At 33.6% G+C, this 19,842-nt stretch overlaps 1 pseudogene; it reads right to left on the bottom strand.

Annotated features, from left to right (window-relative positions):
- Positions 1-6,591: 6,591 nt before the first annotated feature.
- On the bottom strand, positions 6,592-19,728 carry LOC148762134 (disease resistance protein RPV1-like; annotated as a pseudogene).
- Positions 19,729-19,842: the final 114 nt, after the last annotated feature.

Here is a 19,842-nt window from a genome sequence, read left to right as displayed (position 1 = left end):
TTTTCCTCTTCTTTTTATCATTGATAATCTTTTATTTGATGTTTAAATTGACCGCATCCTAAAATTATTTTTTGCCTCTCCCTCTCTTTCTTTCTTTCTTTTTCCTTTTCCTTTAATCTTCATTCTATAATATTATTTCTAAAACAATTCAACACTTTTGAATTTTTTTAACCCAACCAAAAAGCCCCAAACACGTAAAATCAAAATTTACGAAAAATCCAAAATCCCACGCAGACAAAACTTTATATACCGAATTTAAAAACCCAAATCCCAAATACCAAAACCAACCCAATTTCCTTCCACCACTCTTCGAAGAAATTGTTGCAGGTCAACACCAAATCCCTCAAATGGCAGTCCTTAAATCCCCTTGCACTACTTCAACAAAATTTTCGGCCACCAAGCATAAAACTATTGGACCAAATAGACCATTCCCAATTAAACGGGTTTGACTGGTTCACTTGGATCAAAGTATTTTTGCCCGTCTATTACTTCACAGTCCACGCATATATATGAAAAAGTAATTCTAGCAAACAAATTTCCAATTTAGTTACGGGTCTATCACTTTTTAGTGCACACCCATTCATGCGACAGAAGAAGAAAATTTAAAGAAATTCGTTTAAGTCATGTCCACCTTTCTCGAGAAAGTTATAACTAGCGTTGACTGCTTATCCTTTTCCTAATTACACCAACTATTTTTTTCTATTACTTTTTTTTCTTTTTTTTTCTTTTAATCATTGTTTAGCTTAAATAGATAATTTTTTTATTTGATAATTAAACTAATTTTTTTAAATCAATAATAAAACTAATTTCGTGATAACTAGTGAAGGGACAATGTCTGTCAAAGAATGACATCATTTAATTGATGCTTATGAACACCTTATACTTGTTTAATTTTTTTTTCCGTCAATTTGGTTATGTTGTTTTAGAAATATTTTGACGAAAGAATGTCAACATGTTCATAATTAAGTTGAATGTTGACTTTGCATTAAAAAATTTTATTAAATTATTCTATATGTTTTATTATTTTATATTTAGTTTTCATGTAATAATGGCAACTAGTCAACAACATTACAAAATTTACCTAATAATTTTCAAGAATTAAACTAAAATATTACGTTCTTGGCTTTAGAAATCCCATTGAAAGGATTATTATAGGTCCACATAATATCTTTGGTCTCTTTTACAATCTCCATACGTGATAAAATTTTCAAATAGTTGATTTCTATTAGCAAAAGAATGATATGCGAGTTTGAAGACACTGTAAAGAATGATATCACAACCTCGTGGAAGCTTCTGGGCTGGACCAAACGTGTTAAATGTCAAAGGGAACCTGAGGGGAGTTTAATTATTTTTTATTCCTCTAAATAATTTTGAATTTGCATTTTAACATCTCCATTACAACTCAAATTGAGTAAGTTTTTGTATTCACATGTTACATCATCAAAAATCATATATTAATGAGGATTTAATCATATTATTATAATATTTTTATATTACAATAATTATTCAAATAGTCGATCAATATGGTTAAAAACGTTAATTACAATTTGCAGGATAGCTCTTTTAAATGTTTGCATTTTCATTGTTTCCCCACCCAATTTGATAAAAGAGCGTAGTGAATTAGCAAAGTTTTGAAAATTGAATTAGCAATTTGATTACTTTATTCAAAAGTAATCAAGCGAAAATTGCCAAAAATCCTTCTCACTTCAATCCAAAGGTGGAGGGAGAGTGGTGGCGGCCACCTCCCTTCAGTTTTTAATAATTTTTAAGTTTATAAAATTTAAAATATATAATTTCGTCACTTTTAAATGATTTATGTGGATTTGTTTGGAGTAATGGTACGGAACTTAACATAAATTTTAAAAGTTTAGGTCCAATTCCATTTAAGCTCAAATTTTGAAATTTTTTTCCTTTTTTTTCTCTTTTTTCCCTTAAACCATTCCTCTCTTTTTTTTTTCTTTTGTGTATTTTTTAAACCCTACCCTTTTAACTCATACAATTCTTTTTTCTTGACAGAAACCCTTCATATTTTTTTTCATTTTTTAAACCATTCCTCTTGTTTTTTCCTCTTTTTTCTTGGGTTCTTTTTTTAAAAAAAACCCTATCCTTTAACTCATACAAATTTGAAATCTCTTTCTCCTCTCCAAACCAAATAACTATACTAAACCTTTTAACTCACACAAATTTTGAAATCCCTAACATCTAAGATGAATCTGTCATAATTCATAAGTAATGTTTCTTTAATTCCAAGATCCCAATTCAATTTTAATTTTTACATTTGTTTTATATATGTAATATTTGAATTTATAAAGGATATTGTAGATAAATTATTGTTATATACTTTAATTTAATAGGTATACTTTTTGTCACGACCCGGTACTCTCTTCGAGTCCATGACAACCGCCGCAATATCCCGATAGACATACCTTACCCAAAATGTCAATCGAAACTTTGCAAGGTTCTAGCATCAGTTTTTTACCTCCCCTGTGAGCAACAATTACTAAATATCATGTTTTAAAAGAATATAGACTATTTTCAAATCAAACACAATCAAAAAGTAATTTCTACCGCACAGGGGCATTTTGGTCATTTTTACTCAAAAATTTCGAAACTTGCTAAAAATATAATATATAAATGAAAAATATACATTTCATATCTAAAAATAAATTTAGGTATCTAAATCATCCATTTAAAATGAATTTTTATCTAATAGAACAAAATAAAAATATTGGATAAAATATTCCATTTTCATATGAAACAATATTTATAAAATTTTATGTAAACAACTACTGTAGCGAATAACAAAATAAATTCATATACACAATAGCACATAGCGCCAGGGTATACAAAAATATTTTACAATGCCATGTGAGCCCCAAAATAACAAAAATAAACAGGACTGTAGACCTACAATTTCTAAGGATGCAAATCCAAAAGTAAACCCTCAACAAAATTGACTGTCTACAGACTGCTCTGAACTTGAAATGGGTGAAAAGAAGGGGGTGAGTTTTTATAAACCCGGTGAGTAAGCAAAGTTCATTTATAACATCTAAAGCCGAGTAAATGGAGACAATTAAAACATCTCTTCATAATATGATTCATAACATTAAAACTCATTTCAACCATATAAAACAATCATATTTCATCAAAAATAATCAGTAAGGCTTATGACTTTCTTAAAACTTGGCTCGTGCCAAAACTCGCACTCGATGACACCTTACACCGAGCATCCAACAGAGTCTGCCAAGGCTGTTAAATTAACATATACACATAAAACATGTTTTTACATTTAAACGTAGCCGTTCCTTGGCGTTGGCTGAGTTTCACCCTCATGTGGTGGTTCGGCGTGAAGTGAACTCTAAACTACCTTAGGAGATACTCACCGTGCCTCTCATACTAAGGTAAAATATAACGGTGCCCTTCTAATAGGCTGGTCCACGAAAACCCGCCCACTGCAGTAAGCTAATCACTTATCCCACCAAATTAATAAAAATTTCAGCAGCATGACATGCCTAATATGATATTACCCAGCCTGTCAAGGTAAAACAAAACAATTCATATATTCCACACAAACACAAAACCAGCCATTCATGCCATCACATTGTCATAAGCCATCAATTCAAACCATATATCAAAATGAGTATATAGTCTCCACTTAATCAATTTCCAAAACCAATATTCGATTTCAAAACAAGTTATAAATCTTTTTTCGTTTAGCCAACACTTCAATTTTAAAACATAATAATTTACAATTTAAACTCATTATTCTTTAAAACATAAAATCGAGTAGAAACAATTTTAGATAGTTAAGATGAAAGTCTGTTACTCACTATAACAGGAGTACTCCTACTTCTGGTCCTCGGGTACGATATCCTTACCCTTACTAAAGAGCTCACCACCTATACATAATACATAACAAGTAATTCAATATATATGTGCCAAACTGTTATAAAACTATTTTAGGCTCTTTATGAATGTATGAAATTGAATGAGAAATGTTCGAATAATCACTTAAAGATGGTGTTCTACGTAGGTTCAATTGTTGTTGGATTGAAATGGTATTCGACCTAACTTGCACTATACACTATTTAATTAGCCAAAATATCCATTTCAACTCCAAATAGATTCATTGCACTTTCAGTACTCCAATAAGTCTTTATACCTCATTAGAAATCAATTCTAAGTCCATTTACTATAATTTTCTCATTATCGTTCAAGTCGTTTACCAAAGGAACTATACTTTTCGATAATCGTTTTCGATATCCGACATCACGAATCATCAAATACGAGCTAGATAACATGAAATATGACAAAATTCATCTTCAAAATATTCTCTATAGAATTCAGTCAATTAGGGTTTGATGAAGAACATGTTATTTTCTTACTTGTTTTTCACACCGAATATCACAAAACACTAAAAACACCTAGATAGCCTAAAATCTATCAAAAACCATCATGAAAACCTTCCCCCCTTGATTCGGCTAGCATGCTTCGATCATGAAAACTTGAGTTTCAACTATAGAAAATGAAAAAGAAAGCATGGGTAAGATAGATCTTAAGCTAAATCGCGAAATCTTACCTCCGATCGCTTCGTTTTTAGGAAATCCAATGAATTTCTCTTGAATTTTTCCTCCTTAAGGTTTTTCTATTCTTTCCCCCTTTGTTCTTTGGCTTGCACAACAATGAGAGACTGAATGGGAGAGTTTATGTTGAGTTTTATAACGAAAATTATAAAATAATAAAAACTTGACACATGGCAACATATAATTGGTTCACATTAAAACTTAACTAATAAAGCTTTTCCTTTCCACCACATATAATCCCATAATAATCCAAAGTATAAAATGATAATAGGTGAAATTCATGGGCTTGACAAGTGTCATGGTGGTGTAAAATTTTTAAAATTCCAATTATGTCCTCGTGGGCACTTGAAATGATCGTTTTGCCCTTATGCTCGGAATTGAAATTTTTCACTTCTCAAATTCAAATTATGTTCTAACTAGTCAAACTTGGTCAAAAATCTCTTCCAACATTCCAATTTTACCCTTGGGTGGCAAAATGACCATTTTGCCCCTACGTTATGAAAATTTCTGATTATATTCCAAATTAATCCTCGAACTCCAAATCATCATTTTAAGACCTTCTAAGGTTCAATAACTCTCAAATACATCCCAAAATCTCTATTTGGACTAGTTCGAGGCTTTAATTGACTTAATTGTACCACTAAGTACAATACCGATTTTTAATGATTTTTTGAGGCATCCAAGTATGCAAACATACTATCAAGTACATGAATGACATGTCAAGTATATTATAGAGCTGGGCTTGATAGCACTACCCCCCTTAAAAGAAAATTTTTAATTCAAAATTTCACTTATCGAACTCGAAGAAAAGATGGGGATATTGGCTTTTCATCTGGTGCTCAATTTCCCATGTCATCTCCTCTATCTGAGCATTCTTCCATAACACCTTAACCATTGGGATGCTCTTATTCCTCAACACTTGATCCTTTCAATCTAGAATACGTACAGTTGTACCTCGAACTTCCAATCTTCCTGTAACTTAATCGGAGGTGTCACGAGGATATGGGAGGGATCAGGTACATACCTTTTCAACATTGAGACGTGGAAGACATTGTGAATCTGATCCAACTCTGGGGGTAATTCTAGTCTATATGCCACTGGTCCAATCCTTTCAATGACACGAAAGGGTCAAATGTATCTAGGATTGAGTTTTCCCCGCTTTGTAAACCGAATCACACCTTTCATTATCCAACAAGATACCACAATTTACTACAATAGTATAATCAAATAAGACTTAATACCTCAAAGTATTGAAATTATTACCTTTCCAAGGAGAAACCTTAAGAAAAACTCTATCATCAACTTCAAATTCCAGGTCTTGTCTTCGTCTATCAGAGTAACTTTTCTGCCTGTCTTGAGCTATCTTTAATCGTTCTCAGATAACCTTGATCTTGTCATTAGTCAGATCAATCAGCTCTACATTAAACAATTTCCTCTCACCCACTTCATCCCAACAGAGTGGAGTTCAGTACTTTCTCCCATACAGAGCCTCATATGGTGCCATCCCAATACTAGACTGAAAACTGTTGTTATACGCGAACTCCACCAACGGCAAGTGTTTGTCCTAACTCCCAGTAAAGTCAATGACACAAGCCCATAAAATATCCTCCAAAGTTTGAATGGTCCTTTCAGACTGACCATCTGTCTATGGATGAAAGGTAGTACTAAATCTCAAATTAGTTCCGAGAGCTTCTTGGAATTTCGACCAAAATCAAGAAGTGAATCAGGGGTCTCAATCTGACACGATAGAAATTGGGACTCCATTCAATCTCACTATCTCATCTATATAAATCTTAGCCAGTTTCTCAATGGAATACGTGCTATGGATAGCTAAGAAATGAGCGGACTTAGTCAATTTATCCACAATCACCCAAATAGCATCCTTCTCACTCTGCGTTCACGGTAAACCCAATACAAAGTCCATAATCACATGCTCCCACTTTCATTCAGAGATAGGTAGAGGCTGAAGAGTACCCGATGGTTTTTGATGTTTCTCCTTGATCTGTTGCTATGTGAGATATTTCGTCACAAACTCGGTTATGTCTCGTTTCATACTCGGCCACCAGTAACTTTCTTTGATAGTCCTGTACATTTTGGTGCTTTCAGGATGTAAAGCATAGGAGAAAGAATGAGCTTCTTCCAAAATAGCCTGTCTCAACTGATCATCCTTAGGGACACAAACTCGATTTCCAAGCATTAAAAAACCATCATCACCAAGTCTGAACTCACTAGTTTCTCCATCTTGCAACTTTTGAACTTCCCGCTTCAACTCATCATTAGACTTCTGCAATTCCCTGATTTGATTCAACAGTAAGGGTCTCACAACAAAACTAGCAAGTAGGGTTCCATCCTCGTCATTACTCAACTAGATCCCTAGAGATTTTATCTCAAGTAGCATCGGAAGATAAGAATTCCGAAGTGATGCTAATGAAAATGAGGATTTACGACTCAAGGCATCTGATACAATGTTTTCCTTTCTCAGATGATAATCAATCACTAAGTCGTAATCCTTAACCAACTCTAACCAGCGTCTCTATCTCAGGTTGAGTTCTTTTTGGGTGAGCAAGTATTTCAAGCTTTTGTGGTCGGTAAAGATCCGACAACGCTTACCATATAAGTAATGCCTCTAGATCTTTAATGTAAAGACTACTGCTGTCAACTCCAAATCGTGGGTAGGGTAATTCATCTCATATTTCTTCAACTGTCGAGAAGCATAAGCTACTACTTTCTCATCCTGCATTAACACGCACCCTAATCCCAATTTAGAGGCATCACTGTATACCACAAATTCTTTCCCACTAACAGGAAGTGTCAAAATTGGAGCGGAGGTCAACCGGTTCTTTAGCTCCTGAAACCGATTCTCACAGACATCATCCCACTCAAACTTGATTCCTTTACGAGTCAGACAAGTCAGAGGACCAGCTATCAATGAGAACCCCTGAATGAACCTCTTATAATAACCGACTAAACCGAGGAAACTCTGAATCTTTGTCACCATTTTTGGTTGTTCCCACTGTAAGATTGCCTTAATCTTCTTGGGATCAACATAAATTCCAGCTCCAAACACAACATGTCCCAAGAAAACTACTTCCTTTAACCAGAACTCACATTTGAAAAACTTGGCATAGAGTTGTCCTTTGCGCAAAGTTTGCAGCACAATGCGTAAATGGGCAGCATGTTCATCATCATCCTTCGAATACACCAGAATGTCATCCATGAATACTATCACAAACTTATCCAAGTATGGGTGGAACACCCTATTCATAAGGTTCATAACAACTGCCGAGGCATTAGGCAGACCAAAAGGCATAACCAGAAACTCGTTATGCCCATAATGAGTTCTGAAAGCAATCTTGGGTACATCCTGTTCCTTGATCTTCAACTGATGATACCCAGACCTTAGATCAATCTTAGAAACCACCGTAACACCTTGTAGCTAATCAAAAAGATCATCAATCCGTGGTAGAGGATATTTATTCTTGATGGTCACTCGGTTCAACTAACGGTAGTCAATACATAGCCGAAGAGTGCCATCCTTCTTCTTTATAAATAAGACTGGCGCACCCGAGGGAGAAGTACTAGGGTGAATAAAACCTTTATCTACCAAGTCTTCCAGCTAGACTTTCAACTCCTTTAATTTCGTCGGAGCTATCCGATACGAAGGAATGGAAATAGGTGCGGTACCCGAAAGTAAATCAATAGAGAACTCAAGCTCTCGATCAGGAGGTAGTCTCGATAATTCATCCGAAAACACATCAGAAAACTCATTTACTATTAGAACATCCTCTAACTTAGTTTCCCCCTTTGAGGTATCACTCACATGCGCTAGATAAGCCGGATATCCTTTCTGCACTAGTTTCAAAGCTTTGATAGCCAAGATTACACAGGATGGTAATATTCGGCGTTCCCCTGCAAATACAACTTCTAATCCTTCAGAATTCTGAAGTACAACTTCCTTCCTGAAACAATCCACATTCGCTTAATGTGTAGTCAACCAATCCATACCCAATTGAAATCAAAATCTCAAATTTCTCGGGGAATTAAGTCAGCCTTGAATTCTTCCTCACCAACCCTTATTCCACAGTCTCTATAACAAGTGTTTCTAATCAACTGCTCTCCTAGAGGGGTATGAACTATAATTTCCTCCTCTAAAGGTGATAGGTTTCTATTAGAAAAAGATGCGAATATCGTGCTCACATATGATCTATCCGAACCAGAATCAATTAAGACATAAGCATCTATATCAAATACAAACATAGTACCTGTTACTGCATTGGGTCAAACTCATGCCTCTTCCTCTGTCACAGCAAAAACTCTCGTCGGGGTATGAGTCCGCGGTCTAGAGGGTGGATGCATCAGGGTATTACTCCCCATATTGGACCGCATCGCTACTATAAGACCTTGACCTTTATAGACTTGTAGATAGAAGTACACGCAATATCCCTAATCAGGGGTAATTTTGTCATTTCCTTAGTAAGCCCATAAAAGTAAGATTTTAAATAATATTATGGCCTAAGTAGGCCAAAGGCATAAATGAATGATAAAAATATGGGTAAAATGAGAAAAAAATAAAAATTTTGATAATTTTCACGATAGGGGCAAAATGGTCATTTTTCACGTCGGGTTAGAATTTTTAAGTTTTCATGAACCTGATCATTTCTAGACCATTATGGACCTTGTCCCAGTGTCAAATGAGTAAAAAGATTGCACAAAATGTTGGAGGAGAACAAGCTAATTTGTGGAGGGGCATTTTGGTAATTTAAGTGGAGTGGATAAGCTTGGGCTATAAATATCTCTTTCTTCCAGCAACTTCTACATTCTCTAGCAGCTTTTTTTCTTCTTCTTCTTCCATCTCACGTTACTTTCATCCTCCATGGAAGCTTTGTATGAAACTTTCGTAACTTTCTCTCTCTGGCTCTAATTTTCATACCTTTGTGCCCTTTGGACTAGAACCCTTGTGCTCTTTCATTTTCTCACTTTAAAACCCTTGAAAAATCCCACTTCCATAATTTCTCTTACTAGGTGTTTAGAGAGAAAAAAAAAAAAAAGAAAGCCCCTATAATAGCTTGGGAATTGTTGGAAAGAATTTCAAAGTTATAAAGCTATTAAGGTGAGTAATAAACTAACGTTGATTTTAGTGTTGAGAATGATTAGTGTTTAGATTTGGGGGTGCATTGGTAGTTGGGGTTGTTCATTCATTTTGGAGTGATAAGGGTCGTGAGAATAGATAGCCATTTAAATGGCCATTGAAGCTAGTGAAGAAAAAGCTTTTAGAATTTATAAGTGTGTGGCTTGAATTAATGGTGATACTAATGTGATAATAGGTTCCAACGAAGCCCCATTGCCCCATTAGGACAATTAGAGAAGTAGAGTCGACAAAAGGTTCAACAAGATACCGGTGAGTGAACTTGCATTTCAAAAATAGTTTTGGGAATGTGAATGATTTATTCAATCTTTCTTAAAAACAGGTGCCTTGGGAACAAACCTTTGATAAATTGTCTCTATGTGTGACATGTGGCTGTTATGGATTGTTGTGTTACTACATTATGTTGATAAATATATATGAATAATGTTGTGTAATGATATTGACCCGGCTATGTGCGAGTAAGGGTGGGTATAAACCGATGCTAACCCGGCTATGTGCGAGTGGGAGAGCACATAAGCCGATGCATATGAGCTGATGATGATGGGAGGGTGTGCATGATGATTGATATATATATATATACATCTATGGTATATGGTTGTAATGCAAAATGTGAGAATTTGACTGGTTGAATTTTGGGAATTTATATGTGTTTCATGTTGTTTTGTTAACATAGTATGATGGCTTTTTCCTTGAGGGGAATGGAATTTTTTGCAGATGCCCTGTTTCTCGCTGCAGCGAGAAACTCTCGGGTTTGGAGGGATGGTGCTGGCCAGAAATCTCGCTGCAGCGAGAATGTTACTGTAGCTTCTCGCTGCAATGAAAAACTTTTTGTTTTGCTCCTCATTTGGTTTGATTGCTACCCTATTTGCCATTTCTTTGATACCATAATTGAGCATGGACTTCCAACATTAAGGAATAAATGAATTAAGTTTAAAATGAGGAGGTTTGGTGAGAAACCCTCAGTTAGTTGATAATTTAAGTCAAGTGTCGCTACAGCGAAAAGTCAAGTGAGACCCTTGGTTAGTTGATAATTTAAGTCAAGTGTCGGCATGAAGTCAACTCTAAACTACCTTAGGAGATACCTACCGCGCCTCTGATACTAAGGTAAAATATAACGGGGTTTACTGTGCCCCTCTAATAGGCTGATCCATGAAAACCCACCCACTACAGTAAGCTAATCACTTACCCCACCAAATCAATAAAAATTTCAGCAGCATGACATGGCTAATATGATATTACCCAGCCTGTCAAGGTAAAACAAAACAATTCATATATTCCACACAAACACAAAACCAACCATTCAATCCATCACATTGTCATAAGCCATCAATTCAAACCATATATCAAACACGAGTATATAGTCTCCTCTTACTCAATTTCCAAAACCAGTATTCGATTTCAAAACAAGTTATAAATCTCTCTTTGTTTAGCCAACGCTTCAATTTTAAAACATAATAATTTACAATTTAAACTCATTATTCTTTAAAACATAAAAACAAGTAGAAACAACATTAGATAGTTAAGATGAAAGTCTGTTACTCACTATAACGGGAGTACTCCTACTCCTGGTCCTCAAGTACGATATCCTTATCCTTACCAGAGAGCTCACCACCTATACATAATACATAATAAGTAATTAAATATATTTGTGCCAAACTGTTATAAAACTATTTCAGGCTCTTTATGAATGTATGAAATTGAATTAGAAGTGTTCGAATAATCATTTAAAGATGGTGTTCTACGTAGGTTCAATTGTTGTTGGACTAAAATGGTATTCTACCTAACTCGCACTATACAGTGTTTAATTATCCAAAACATCCAATTCAACTCCAAATAGATTCATTGCACTTTCGGTAGTTTACTAAAAGAACTATACTTTTCGATAATCATTTTCGATATCCGACATCACGAATCATCAAATACGAGCTAGATAACATGAAATATGACAAAATTCATCTTCAAAATATTCCCTATAGAATTCGGCCAATTAGGGTTTGATGAAGAACATGTTATTTTCTTACTTGTTTTTCACACCGAATATCATAAAACACTAAAAACACCTAGATAGCCTAAAATCTATCAAAAACCATCATCAAAACCTTGATTCAGCCAGCATGCTTCCATCATGAAAACTTGAGTTTCAACCATAGAAAATGAAAAAGAAAGCATGGGTAAGATAGATCTTAAGCTAAATCGTGAAATCTTACCTCCAATCGCTTCGTTTTTCAAAAATCCAATGAATTTCTCTTGAATATTTCCTCCTTAAGGTTTTTCTATTCTTTCCCCCTTTGCTCTTTGGATTGCATGCCAATGAAAGAGTGAATGGGAGAGTTTATGTTGAGTTTTATAAAGGAAATTATAAAATAATAAAAACTTGACACATGGCAACATATAATTGGTTCACATTTAAAACTTAACTAATAAGGCTTTTCCTTTCCACCACGTATAATCCCATAATTATCCAAAATATAAAATGATAATAGGTGGAATTCATGGGCTTGACAAGTGTCATGGTGGTGTAAAATTTTAAAAATTCCAATTACGTTCTCGTGGACACGTGAAATGACTATTTTGCCTTTATGCTCGGAATTGAAATTTTTCACTTCTCAAATTCAAATTATGTTCTAACTAGTCAAACTAGGTCAAAAATCTCTTCCAACATTCCAATTTTGCCCTCGAGTGGCAAAATGACCATTTTGCCCCTACGTTATGAAAATTCCCGATTGGATTCCAAATTAATCATCGATCTCCAAATCACCATTTTAAGACATTTTAAGGTTCAATAACTCTCAAATACATCCCAAAATCTCTATTTGGACTAGTTTGAGGCTTTAATCTACTTAATTGTACCACTAAGTACAATACCAACTTTTAACGATTTTTCGAGGTATCCAAGTATGTAGACATGCTATCAAGTACATGAATGACATGGCAAGTATATTATAGAGCTAGGCTTGACACTTTTATTCTCTTATAGGTGAAGGTGGCTGATCAAAAGCCCAAAATATAATCTCGAAGTTAGGTTCAGTTATCATTGCTAAAGTGAGTTTCTTCATCTATTAATATGCATTGTTCATTATTGATCACAATTTGGAGGATTTTCCTTAAAACTGAATAAGAATGTAATTAAAATATGTAGAAAAATTTTAATAATCTTATCTTAATTTTTCAAATTAAAAAGGTACAAAGTAAACTTGCCATGATTAATTCAAAAATTGATTCTTACTTCAAGAAAAAATTTCGACAATACAATGTTGACCTTCTCGTTCTTGACACATCAATTGTGAATGTCCATAATCTTCATCTAAAAGTTTCCAATCCTTCAAAACATGAATCTCCTTATCTAGAATCTCATTTTACTAAGTTTGTCAGTACCGAACTTAAAGAATTTGATGATCTTTCTTTAAAACGGATCCAGGATTACGTAAGCCAATAAGTGATTACCTAGTACACCAAAATGATGCAATATGTAGGACTTATCTTAGGCTTGGACCATATAAAGGGATTCCACCAAATGGTGTTTATCTAGCAGATGAAAATAATGGTTGATGGTTTGTTTATGCTTGGTTTAAGGTGTATCCTGATTGGTTGGAATATTCTCCAACAAAAGATAGAGCATATTGTCTTCCATGCTTTCTATTTGCTAAGCCATCTAGTCATTTTGGGTCAGCTACTTTTATAGTTGAGGGTTTTCGATATTGGATGAAAGTCAATGTAGGAAATGATTATCCTTTCCTAAGCCATGAAGGAAATGATCTAAATTCTACACATAAGAAAACTAAAGAGTGTTGTCATGATTTAATAAATTCATCTCAAAATATTCAGAAGGTTGTTAACAAACAAAAGTCTGAAAAAGTTTTGAAAAATTGATTGTGACTCAAAGTTTCAATTGATGTTGCTATGTTGTGCGCATTTTAAGGTATTGCCTTTAGAGCTCACAATGAACGTAAAGATTCCATTAATCGTGGCAATTTTGTTGAAATCATAAAACAGATTGCTTCTTACGGTGAGGAAGTTGCTAGGAACGGCATGATTAGAGCATCAACGCAACGAAAAAAATTGAAATAAAATAAAAACCATGCCTCTTATCTTTGGATCACCTTGGTTGTTTAATGCAAAGTTAAGCACCACATAAAAAAAAAGTTTTACCTTTCCAAATGATATCGCAATCAAATGGATTCCTTTTGGTGACAAAACATGAACACCTTTTGTGTGAAAGAATCCCACCCACTCGATCGCTTGGCCTCCAATCATGCACACACGATTGCAACAGATCCTTCTCAAGGAGAGAGCTTTATGCTACGGGCTTGTGCTAGCAAGTGGACAATGATTTGTCCTCTTTTCTTCTTTGTTTTCCAGCAAAGAATTAAAGGAGAAGTTTTCAAAAGAAAATAAACTTCTCAAGAATGGTAGCACTCAAGAGAAAATCCCTTTTTTTCCTTTGTTTCCTTCTCCTTAAAAAAAAAAAAAGAGTGGCTATAATGTGATATTTATATCTTGATTTAACTTATTAAAATTTGCAAAATAAGTCCTTAATATTATAACAATTATAATATGTAACCAATACCTAATTAAACTCTTTTAATTAGGTGCTTAGTAGTTAAAACCTAGAATTTGATTTAAGTCTAACTTAAATCATCACACTCTCAATTTAATCCAAATTGCAACCTTTGTGTGTGACCCATTAGGTTCCTAACATGTTGGCAATGGAATTGAATTATAATATTACTAATTAATTAATTTAAATGAATCATATTCAATTTTAAATTAACTAATTCTATTCCATAGACCATGATTGGCATCTAGCAATGCATCATGGCCACCTAATTGTTAGGAGAGTCAAAGGATTCTTTGACAACCTTTCAGTGTACAGTTTTTCAGTGTAATTCATTCCCTCATCATATATCCTGAAAATGATAAGAGCTTGGTGCAGTGCCTACCCTTATTGATCTCCATATTTGTTCTTACAGTTAGATCATTAGCTTTATGGAGACTTATGAAACTCATTTCATAATCTCCTAATCACCTTGGCCAAGGATTTGATTAAGCTAATATCAACCAAGAACTAATGAGATATTTCCCCTTGAATCACTTGGGGTGATGATTCCTATCTTGACCACTCATTTGCCTTCACATGCTTCATGCTATACCCAAAAGCATCCTGTTTTGGCTTCCTTGGTTAGGCACCCATAAGGATGAAATCAAAGCATAGCACTCCACACATAAGATAACCTGGTGTTTCAAGTCTAGGGAGTATTTACACAACTGACACATGAGAAGTATTGCATAGACACTTGAGTGAAATACCAAATGCACTTCTCATGGCAGGTCATGCTCAGTGAACTCGCTCTCCCATGGCAAGCACCCACATACTAGTTCCAAGTATCTCTATACTTCAACTTATGAAAACGATTGCTTACTTCACAAGTAAGGAACATAACATGTGCCAATCTTTGAGCATTATTAATGCCCTGTCTCAATAATACAATGATCAGGAACTTTTAAGAACAATGCTTTAATGCATAAAGATCAAATAATTGTATCCTAATACAATTCCTTTGCAAGGCATATATAGTTCCATGGGCTTTATCTACATAAGTACAAAAAGTAATTAAATTACAAACTTATGGATAAAAAACTACCTCAATGTTATTATGAATAACAAAATGCCATACATGAATATCTCAAAATTGCAATTCCCATACAACCACAGATTGGCTTATAGGGCTTTTACTAACAGAAGTAGCTTCAGTTGTCTTGGATAATGCCCCTCAAAAAGACTCTTATATATCTCCTATGATTCAAAAGGAGATTTTGGCCTTTTATTCGGCAAAAAATTGGTGATTCAAAATTTTGTATACTTGTGGATGAATCACACGATGATGCAAAAAGAGAACAATAAACAAATGATTTCATAATCTGCAAATCCCTAGGCACATCATCAAGTGTTGAACAACCAGATAAAAAAAGCTCTTCCAAAAATTCTAATGAACCAATTGTCCTTGGAAGTTTTCTAAGACTTTTGCAACCTTTAAGGTTTAAAATAGTAAGAGTCTTTATCTCACCAATGGATTGATCAACCTCAATCAACTTTATACAATCTTTTAGCATAAAACTCTGAAGACTATGAAGACCTGATAAGTTAAATATTTTAAGAAGGCCATGGGAGTGACTAAGATTAAGGATCTTCAAATTTGGAAGAAAGCATTGTAGAAAAGGAAAAAGAAAAAACACTTAGCCATATAATTTTATTTTTGCTTTGCAAAGAGTAAAGAGAAATTAAATATTATCACACCTTTGTATCATTCCAAACACATTTAAGGTTACTGTTGTGCATCTTAAGAACAACTAGTTTGGAAATGTTTAAAGCTATAAGAAGATATTCTTAAGGAAATCCATACCAACACAACCATATTAAGCTTCTCAAAATGTCTATGTAGTTTCCTTTAAGGTTTACTTAATCTAGTTGAAGTAGTTTAAGTCTCTGCATCTTCGCAAATGCATCAGTTTCTATATTTACCTCATTTGACATGAGAAAGGATTTTTTGAATGATTTTCAATTGTCTTTCCATACTTATCTTCTAGCAATCTTTGTAGGTCAATGGTGAAACACTTGATTGTTTTTGTACCATGTTGGAGAAATAATATTTTAGTTAGAAAAACTACAATATAAGAAAATTGCATAAAAGAAAGTAGACGAAGATGAAGTCTTTCTTACAATTTTTTCTCTTAATGCATCAAATGAATCCTTATGCCACAACTTGCTTCATTTCCCAAGGTCAGGAGATTCTTGATGAATAATGTTCCTTCCTATATCTTTAATCATTCGATGCATCATTAGCTTGTTTTTTTCATTAACAACTAGAAAAGACCTATTTATGAGATTTTCAATACCAATTGCTGTACAGTAATCACACCCATCTAGAATTGTAGTTGTGTAATCTCTATTCTTCCCGACGAATACACAAGCTATGTCAAGGAATAGATTTTTATCATGATCATCTTGTAGGGAATCATAGCTTATTCTCAGAATTTTCTGAATTTTGCTATCAGGGATTGCTTTCAATTTCTTTAATGCACTTTTCCACACATTTATACTTTTACCAAACAGAGAAGAACCCAAAACTTGAAGAGCTAATGGAAGCCCACCATAGTGTTTCATTACTCTCCTTGCATATTCCATATAACTATCAATTGGATCATTCTATCCGAAGGCATACCGATTAAAAAGTTGAAGGGATTTATTGAAAGCTAATTCTTTTACCTCAAATCCCTTGCATAAGTCTCCATAACTTGATGATGCTTCAAGATCAAACACCTACCTAATAAAAGGATCACTCAATAGACATCGATTCTTGCTAGTTATGATGATTTTACTTCTTGGATGGAAAGGACTTTGCGTTCCAATTATTTTAGTTATTTTTCCGAATCATCCACATCATCTAAGACAAGAAGCACACGTCTACGACATATAGCTTCTTTGATCTTAGTGATTCTATCATCTAAATTGTATATTTTGTTTGCTTTTCCCTTAAGGATATCTAAAATAAGATGTCTTTGCAAATGAACCAGGCCATTGCATTCTTGAGTAGTCTCTCTAACATCGTCAAGAAAACTGTACTCTTCAAATTTTTGAATGTTAAGATTGTAAACAACTTTTGCAATGGTTGTCTTCCCAATCCCTCCAATTCCATATATCGTTGCTATGCCAACCTTATTTGACCCATCTCCCAACCACCAATTAATGCATGTCACAAGAAAATCTATTCCAACTAAATAAGGAGGGACATATAAAGCAGTGCGATAAAGTTTATTTTGAACCTGTTTAATAATATCTTGAATGAACTGGGACTCATACTTACAAATTTTAAAATATATAAATTATAGTGTATATTTTAAATATAACTTGGCAGGTGATACCTTGAAAATGGAGTAAAAATCCTTCAACTTATATGTTTGTTTCTTTGTATAATTTTAATTTTAATATCATCTTTAACTCATCTTACATGTGTTAAAATTCTCAAGGGTATCTTAATTCTTAAATATTAAGAGATACTTTTTTTCAAAAAATCTGATACATTTTTTTTAATTCATTTAATAAGTTATTTTCTTCACATTAAGAAAAAGTTACTTTCTTTATTGGTATTTTCTTCACATTAAATATTTATTGTTTACTGAGTCAACATTTAATTTCTTATTGTTTTGGTTAGACTAAGTCAAAAGTGAAGTGTCAATAAAAGAGTGTTTTATTTAATTACGTGTAGGATTTCATTTTAGTAGGATGAAATATTAATTTTAGAAGGAATGATGTTATCCGCGTAGCTATATATACAAAGCATGTGATGTGATTTTAGCAAAGCTAAAATAATACATAAAGCAATTTCTCCAAATTCATCCTTTCTTCCCGCTTTGAATAAGTGTTTTCTTCCTTTCTCCGATGTTTTGGATACCACTCAAAACACGTAGCAGAAAATTTCTCATTTCAAACCCAACTCAACTTTATATTTTCTTGTTCTAAACCCATTTCGTCTTGACATAGGGTTATCAATTTTAATATCCAACCTCGAGCCAAGAAAACTACATAGCCTACGTTCGACCTGTCCTGCCTCAACATTGGTCTTTTTTATATATTATTTTAGTTTAATGTTCCTGTAAATTTTTAAATTATAATGTAAATTACATCTTAATCACTTTTAAATATATTATATTTTTATGCTGATATCTCTAATTAATACTAAATATAAATTTATTAATAAACTATACATATAACTATAAATATAAAATATAATATTTTCCATATATACCTCAAGACGGAAACTCTAAACTTGACCCAAGTGTGACCCGATTTTTTTAATTGTAAAACCCGACCCAACTAGCCTTAGCCCCAAATTTCCAAACAAAAACCCACCCCCACCGGGTCAGGGCAAGACCAAAGCCGTCAAGTACGGGGTTTCGCCATCTCTAATTTTTTTCTGTTTCTTGTTGTTGGTCCCTATTTTAATAGTACAGAATCTAAGAAAAGTGTGTTGGTTTCATTAAATTACATTTTTATCCCTAGTCATTATAACTTTTTGCTCTTATGAAATTTATTGTTATAATATATATGAGATATACTAGTAGGGATGCCAACTTAGAAGTCGATGAACTTTTAGATATGAAAATAACAATTTGAGAAATTAAAAAAAAAAAATGGGCTAGTCGTGAGGTAACTGGAGTAATTATTTTTCACTAGATTGATGCTTTTACTTATATCCGATAGCCTTATAAATCAAAATCAAGAATAAAATTCAATGTTTTGTACTATATCCGCACGAGGCTGAGAAAGAGAACATTTATATTTTGAAATTAATCCTCAATTGGGAGAGTAATAGTCCTTTATCAAGTCACAGAAACGTTAAAAATATTCAACCACGTAGTGAAAAATTAAACTATCATGAAATTATGGCATATATATGATTGCAATTTATAAGGAGTATTAAAAAACTGTCATGAAATAGTTTAAAACTTGCTTGCCTATCTTCTAGAATCATGCCTCCCAAAACCGCAACTTCTCTTAAAGCAGCCCTCCATCTTTGTACCATGTCCATCTCAGACTTAAAGCTCTCTTCATGTCTAGCAAACGCTTCTGCAAAACTCCCTGTCTGCTGCTTCACTTGAGATGGATTCACGTCATATAAAATTGGCAAAACAATGTGTTTGGAGAATTCCTATGTTCCATTATCTTTACAAGTTCATTAAGGCACCATGTTAATGAAGCATGATTCTTTGAAAAGATAATGATAGATATTTTTGACTCATATATTGCTCTTTCAATTTGGTCTCTTGTCTTCTCTCTTTCAATTTCATCATCATCCCTAAATGTGTGAATCTCTACATACAGTAAGGTTATATAAAAGTGATCCGTAAAATTCTTGTGCATATCTGCACCTCTATAACTCAAAATACATCATAAGTACATCGAGAAATCGACGTGGACACTTGGACCATTGAAACAGCCATTGAAGAAGACCACAAGAGAATTTATATTGGCTGAAGAGGCACCTAAAATTATGTAGAACAACGTAATTATGTCATTAAAGAAAAAAATTTAATAAAAAAAAGGCCTTATATATA

The sequence above is a fragment of the Theobroma cacao genome, chromosome 6 (assembly GCF_053813885.1).
Source record: "Theobroma cacao isolate CCN51 chromosome 6, ASM5381388v1, whole genome shotgun sequence".
In the NCBI taxonomy this organism is placed as follows: domain Eukaryota; kingdom Viridiplantae; phylum Streptophyta; class Magnoliopsida; order Malvales; family Malvaceae; genus Theobroma; species Theobroma cacao.
Note: the sequence above shows the minus strand (reverse complement) of the source record. Positions and strands in the feature narration are given on the sequence as shown.